The sequence below is a fragment of the Oryx dammah genome, unplaced genomic scaffold, assembly GCF_014754425.2.
Source record: "Oryx dammah isolate SB20612 unplaced genomic scaffold, SCBI_Odam_1.1 HiC_scaffold_10, whole genome shotgun sequence".
Taxonomy (NCBI): domain Eukaryota; kingdom Metazoa; phylum Chordata; class Mammalia; order Artiodactyla; family Bovidae; genus Oryx; species Oryx dammah.
The window spans coordinates 1,880,562-1,886,561 of NW_024070194.1; positions in this window are offsets into that span (position 1 = coordinate 1,880,562).

The window sequence follows — 6,000 nt, forward strand, 5'->3', positions numbered from 1 at the left end:
CATCCCACAGACCTCATTCGCTTTAGGGCTCATTGAGCTAAAGAAACTATTTTGCACATGAGGAGACAGACCCAGAGGCAAGAGGGCAGCTGAAGGATGGGGCTCGCCAGTGCAGGGTACAGCCTCTCCCCGCCATCCCACGCATTTCCCTTTCGGAAAGATAAGAGCTCCTTACCTAACCCTGCTAGCACCCCACTGCCGGGAAGAAGCAAGTCACAGATCTCAGCATCTGCGCTTGCTTTCCCCTGCTCTCCTACACGAATGGCGGTGCTGGTGGTGTTTAGTGGCTAAGTTGTGTCCAGCTCTTTTGCAACCCCATGGACTATACAGTCTGCCAGTCTCCTCTGTCCATGGGACTTCCTAGGCAAGAAGACTGGGGTGGGTTGCCGTTTCCTTCTCCAGGGCATCTTCCCGACCCAGGGATCAAACCGACGGCTCTTAATCGCCTGTACTGCCTGTGGATTCTTTTCCACTAGCGCCACCTGGGAAGCCCAGCGATATTATGGCCACCATCTATTGACACCTATTAAGTGCCGAGTTAAATCGCTTAAATTATTACTGTAATTCTTACAGCCTGTGGTTATTACCCCCATTTTACAGATGAACTAACAGAGGTTTAATAAGAAAACCAGCGGAGCGGGCACTTGCCTCTTTGAAAGCCCTGGCCCTTCTACATATGGCCGTAAACTAACTTAGCTTACCAAGGAAGCCTCTAGAAGAGACAAAACTTTCCAATTTTTATCACTTATTATTCATTATTCTGCCAAACAAAAAGAATTCCATCTCAATTTACGGGTGCTGGAAAGACTCTGAGATAGAGTAAGCCAGTCTCAAGGTCTCACGAAAGGTGCAGGCACAGCCTGGCCCTTGCTCTAAAGTTGTACTTTTCCAGCACGACAGGGAATGTCGGAGCCGTCTATCGCGGTCTCCCAGGCCGGTTTGTAGCATCCAGAGGGGGGAGCGACTCGGTTTTGGCGGGAGATCTAGGCTCGCACCCCGAGGCCACCCCGTCCTGGTGGTGCGTCCTCAGGCACGTTAGCGATCCTTTTTGAGACGCGGTTTCCTCGTCTGCAAAGGGCACACCTTGTACGATGCTTGGCACACGGCTGACCTTCAGCGGACGCCCGCGGTTGCCCGCCTTTTGCCGCAGCTGGCGGTCCTCCCCCGGCTGGATCCCCCGTGGCTGCCGCCGACAGCGCTCGGGCCCGCTGGCACGTGCCCCTCACCGCGTGGGCACCGCGGACGCGCGCGCCTCTTCCGCCCCTCGGTCTCGACCAGCTGCGGGCGGGGCGCTCCGCCACCTGTGCCCTCGGTGCCCACAGAGGCCTAACGAAAGGCGTGACTCGGACGCCCTCAGCGACCCCCGGGCCGAGCGCGCTCAGCCCGAGCGGCCTCCCGCCTGCGGAGGCGAGGCTGCCCGGCAGCTTCCAAAGATCCAGGCGAAGCTCAGCGGCCGGCGGGCGCTGATCCCGGGTCTTCGGGAGCCGCCCGCCTGGGATGTTCAAAAAATCCGCTCAGTCTCACGTTTTAACCTTGTCTACCTGATTCGTGCCGCCGTGTCAGACTGGTCCCCTGTGCTCTCAGTTCACTCAGCCCGGAGCTTGGGACAGACAGCATCACGTTCATCACGTCTGCATCTTTGGGTGAGACTTCACTCAGCTTTGGGGCTGTTAATTTTTTTAATTCGTATTTATTTTTTCTAATGGAGGATGATTGCTTTACAATGTTGTGTTGATTTCTGCCATACAACAATGCTAATCGGCCATAACTCTATATAAACAGAGCCATAACCACACACACACAGAGACACACACACACACACACACATCCCTTCCTCTTGAGCCTCCCTTCCACCCCTGTCCCGTCCCGTCCCTCTAGGTCAACACAGAGCACCAGGCTGGGCTCCCCGTGTTATATGACAGCTTTCCACTAGCTGTCTGTTTTACACATGGAAGTCGGACACGCCTGAAGCGACTTTCCAGCAGCAGCAGCAGCAGCAGCAGCAGCAGCAGGGTATGTGCAGGCTTCCCTAGTGGTAAGGAATCCCCCTGCCCATGCAGGAGACCTAAGAGATACGGTCCGATCCCTGGGTCAGGGAGACCCCCTGTGAGGGGGGCATGGCAACACTCCAGTATTCTTCTCTGGAGAATCCCATGGACAGAGGGGCCTGGGGGGCTACAGTCCTGGGGTCGCAGAGAGTCGGACACGACTGAAGCAACTTGGCGCACACCCAGTGTATATACGTCAGTGGTACCTCTCAACTTTGCCAGCCCTCTCCTTCCCCAGCGGTTTCCACAGGCCCATTCTCTGCGTCTTTGTTCCTGTTGGGCTGTTAATCTTATTAGTTATGTAATCTCCAGGGTTTGTCTTCGAGCTTTGTTGTTCCTTTAAAGAGAAGGGAAAGGGAGGTAGAGAAAAGGGAAATATTTGTGGAGGGGTGTCAGTGGGTTTTTGTGCTGGGATGTATTAAACCCTGGCTTCCCAGTGGCTCCATGAGTAAAGAACCCACCTGCCAACGCAGGAGACACAAGTGATGCGGGTTCAGGCCCTGGGTCAGAAGATCCCCTGGAGGAGGGCCCCCCACTCTGGTATTTTTGCCCGAAGAATCCCATGGACAGGGGAGCCTGGTGGGCTACAGTCCATAGGGGCACAAAGAGTCAGACACGACTGAAGTGACTTAGCACGCACACTCGTACTAAACACAGGGAATCCTCCTGTTCACTCATCAGGGCTTTTGCTCAGAGAAGTCAGTAAGGCACCTAAGGACACAGCTAGTCAGCAAGGCTCCTGGGGTTTGGATCCGGGTCCACATTACACAGAGCTTGAGCTCTTGAACCACATGGCCCAGCCAGCAGCAGCATCTCAGGGAGTCAGTCACGGACTGGACTCTTAGTCTGTACTGATGAAACAGTACAGTGAAACCCCATTAAATCATGGCCCGCGCGGTTTAGTCCCAGAAGGGAGTACAAGAAACACAATCCGCTGTTAAAAATGAATTTCAGATTTTTACATAAATTTCTCTACCATAATTAGGGAGTTCCGTCAAGCAGGGAAGACAGGTGTGAAGCTGGGTTTGGCCGCATAGATGGGCAGTGAAGCTGGGTTTGGCCGCATAGATGCTGCGTGTGAAGCAGAGAGCAACTGGCAGGCAGAGAGGCGGGAGAGATAAATCCCATGTGCCAGAGGCAGCAGACATTCCAGCAAGACCCTCCCCCATCTGCCCACTCCTCTATCTTGCTGACCTCACCTCCAGCTTGCTTTCAATTCTCTTTATGTCCTCCTCCTAGATTTAAGTTGACTGCAGAACGCACACCCTCTCAACAGCATCCCAGGCAGGGAGGCAGAGGAAGAGCTTCTTTCTGTAAAAAATCAGGGAAGAAAACCTTTCCCCGGAAGCACTCAGCAGACGTTCCCAACCATATACCCACTGGTCAGGCTGGGTCATCTGCCCATCCCCAGACCCCTGAGCTAGAAGCCTTCCATCTCCCCTGGCTCTTCACCCTTTCTTCAACATTCTGTGTCGACCAGTGAGGACTGCCTATAAGGACTTCAGGTGCCTGGTATCCCCTGACCAGTTTCAGCCAATGGAGGACCACCGCAGAAGGTCCTTGTGAGGAAAGACAGGGATGGAGCAGGGGGAAATCCCCTAGAGGATGTCTTCCCTGGGCGTGCCCTCAGGCTGACTGCGGGCTTCTCTCCTCTCAAGAGGGTCCCCCCTTCTTGCATGCTAAGTTGCTTCCATCATGTCCGACTCACTGCAGTGCTAGGGACTGCAGCCCGCCAGGCTCCTCTGTCCATGGGATTCTCCAGGCAAGAAAACCGGAGTGGGTTGCATTTTCTTCCCTAGAGGATCTTCCTGACCCAGGGTCGAACCTGTGTCTCTCACATCTCCTGCTTGGCAGGTGGGTTCTTTACCATTGTGCCACCTGGGAACTGCCCCGCCCCCACTTGACTCTCCTAAATTCTGTGATCACTCTCCTGATGCCTTTGGCCTAGGGAAGGTATAGCTCTGTCGCTACTAGCCTGTAATTGCTTCACTATCCCTTGGAGTCACATATGTTCCCACCTCTATAAATATTCTATTTTAAATAACCCCTCCTAAATCACTTTGTGCCATCTGTTCCTTCTTGGGGTCCTGATTTGCTACAACTTGTCATTGCCAAAGAAGAGCCATGATTTAGACCGATCCTGTTTTGTTACTGAATCCACACAGCGGGCCAATAATCAGGAGATGAGGTGCTGAGGCACGGAGTAGCGACTTTATTTGGAAGACCAGCCACCTGCGAAGACAGTGGAGGAGGGTCCCAGAGTCCCACGTTATGGGGGTCTGGATGCGAGGATCTTTTATAGAGCAGAGACGGGGAGGAGGTGAGGAAGTAAAGTAAAAAGCCCGTAAGTCTTGCGGAGTATCTCCCGGCTTGGCCAGCGTCAGGAGGGGATGTGTCCGTTTTTCCTCCTCTGCATCTGTTCACAGGTGGGCATGGTCAGGTATGTCTCCCAGGAGCTGAAGAAAGGCACTTCAGTTGAACATTCCAGCAGAGAGGCCATTGTGTGCTTACAGCTATAGACAGCATCCATTCAGAAGTTATAATAACAAAAGCTACGGAGAGCTAAGGTGAAAGAAAAAGCAGCAGACGGTCGAGGAGTCAGAGTCTGTCCTCTCCTGTCACAGCTTCACCCCCGGGTTCTTTTGCTCATTTTTGGCTGCAGGCGCTTCCCTAGCCGCGGCCGGCGGGGCTGACTCTTTAGCTGTGGTGGGTGGGTTTCTCATTGCAGGTGGTTTGTGTCAGCGCATTTCCCCTAACAGAAGTGGCAGATCTTTTTTCTCTGTTTTTCGGTACTCTCCTTTCTTGACAGCTAGTATGACAGGGTGGGGCGTGGGGAGCTCATGGCTTCACGGTCAGAATTGCTGCAGAAAAGGGTAAGTAGGACCAGCCAAAGGCCGAGGAAGGGGCGGCGAGGGAAAAGGCAAGAGAGGGCGGCTGTGCAGAGTCTCTGGGGTGACGTGCAGATCCTGGTCCAGCATGAGTGCCTGGGTCCTGAGACCAGACGTCTAACAGCTGCCAGGCTGCGGTCCAAACTGGCGGTCCCTGGACAGCAAATGTCCCATCTTGATCTACTCAGCTTCGAGTCAAACCAAGACCTGGCAGTCCTGGGCGTTGCCTTGCAGGGAGAGGCTCCTGCCCAAGTTCATGCAAATCACACATCACTGGACCCAAACATCCCCACACCTGGCTCTCTGACTGCAGCCCTGCTGGAGAACTTGCATTTCTAACAAGACCCCCAGGTGCCACAAATGATGCCTGACATTTTGAGAACCAGAGCTCTTAATTAGTAGAGCTTTTTCTTCGCTATTCTATAGCAGTAAGTGGGGGCTTCCCAGGTGGCGCTAGTGGTGAAGAACCTGCCTGTCGATGCAAGAGGTGCAAGAGAGGCAGGTTCGATCCCTGGGTCTAGAAGATCCCCGGAGGAGGGCAGGGACCCCACTCCAGTACTCTTGCCTGGAGAATCCCATGGACAGAGGAGCCTGGTGGGCTACAGTCCATGGGTCGCAAAGAGTCGGACACGACTGAAGCGACTTAGCAGCAGCAGCATTAAGTGACCAAGACAGGTGTTAATATTTATTCTAGATGCTAATGATTCAAAGTGTTGATAAAGAAAAAAGAAAATGTTGATCGTTTCCCAAAGCCCCCAGCTGAAGGCGCCCTAGGCCCAGACCATCTAAAATACGATCTAAGTCTACCACCTGCTGGCGATTTTAGGAAGTGCAAAAGATGTCGTCCTATTTGAAAATGGCTCGCTGCGAATTAACCTTGGCAAACACATTAGTATGGGAGACAGTAACCACCCTCCTCCTCGCCTTTATTAAGGACACCCAGATGATTTACGTAGTTAAGAAGTCGCCCCTTAGTTGACACCTAAATGGTGCCAGGCACATGAACGTAAAGTGACAGCTAAGTAACGCTCGTATGGCGCAAAGCGTCTGCGCTTCAGCCGTGC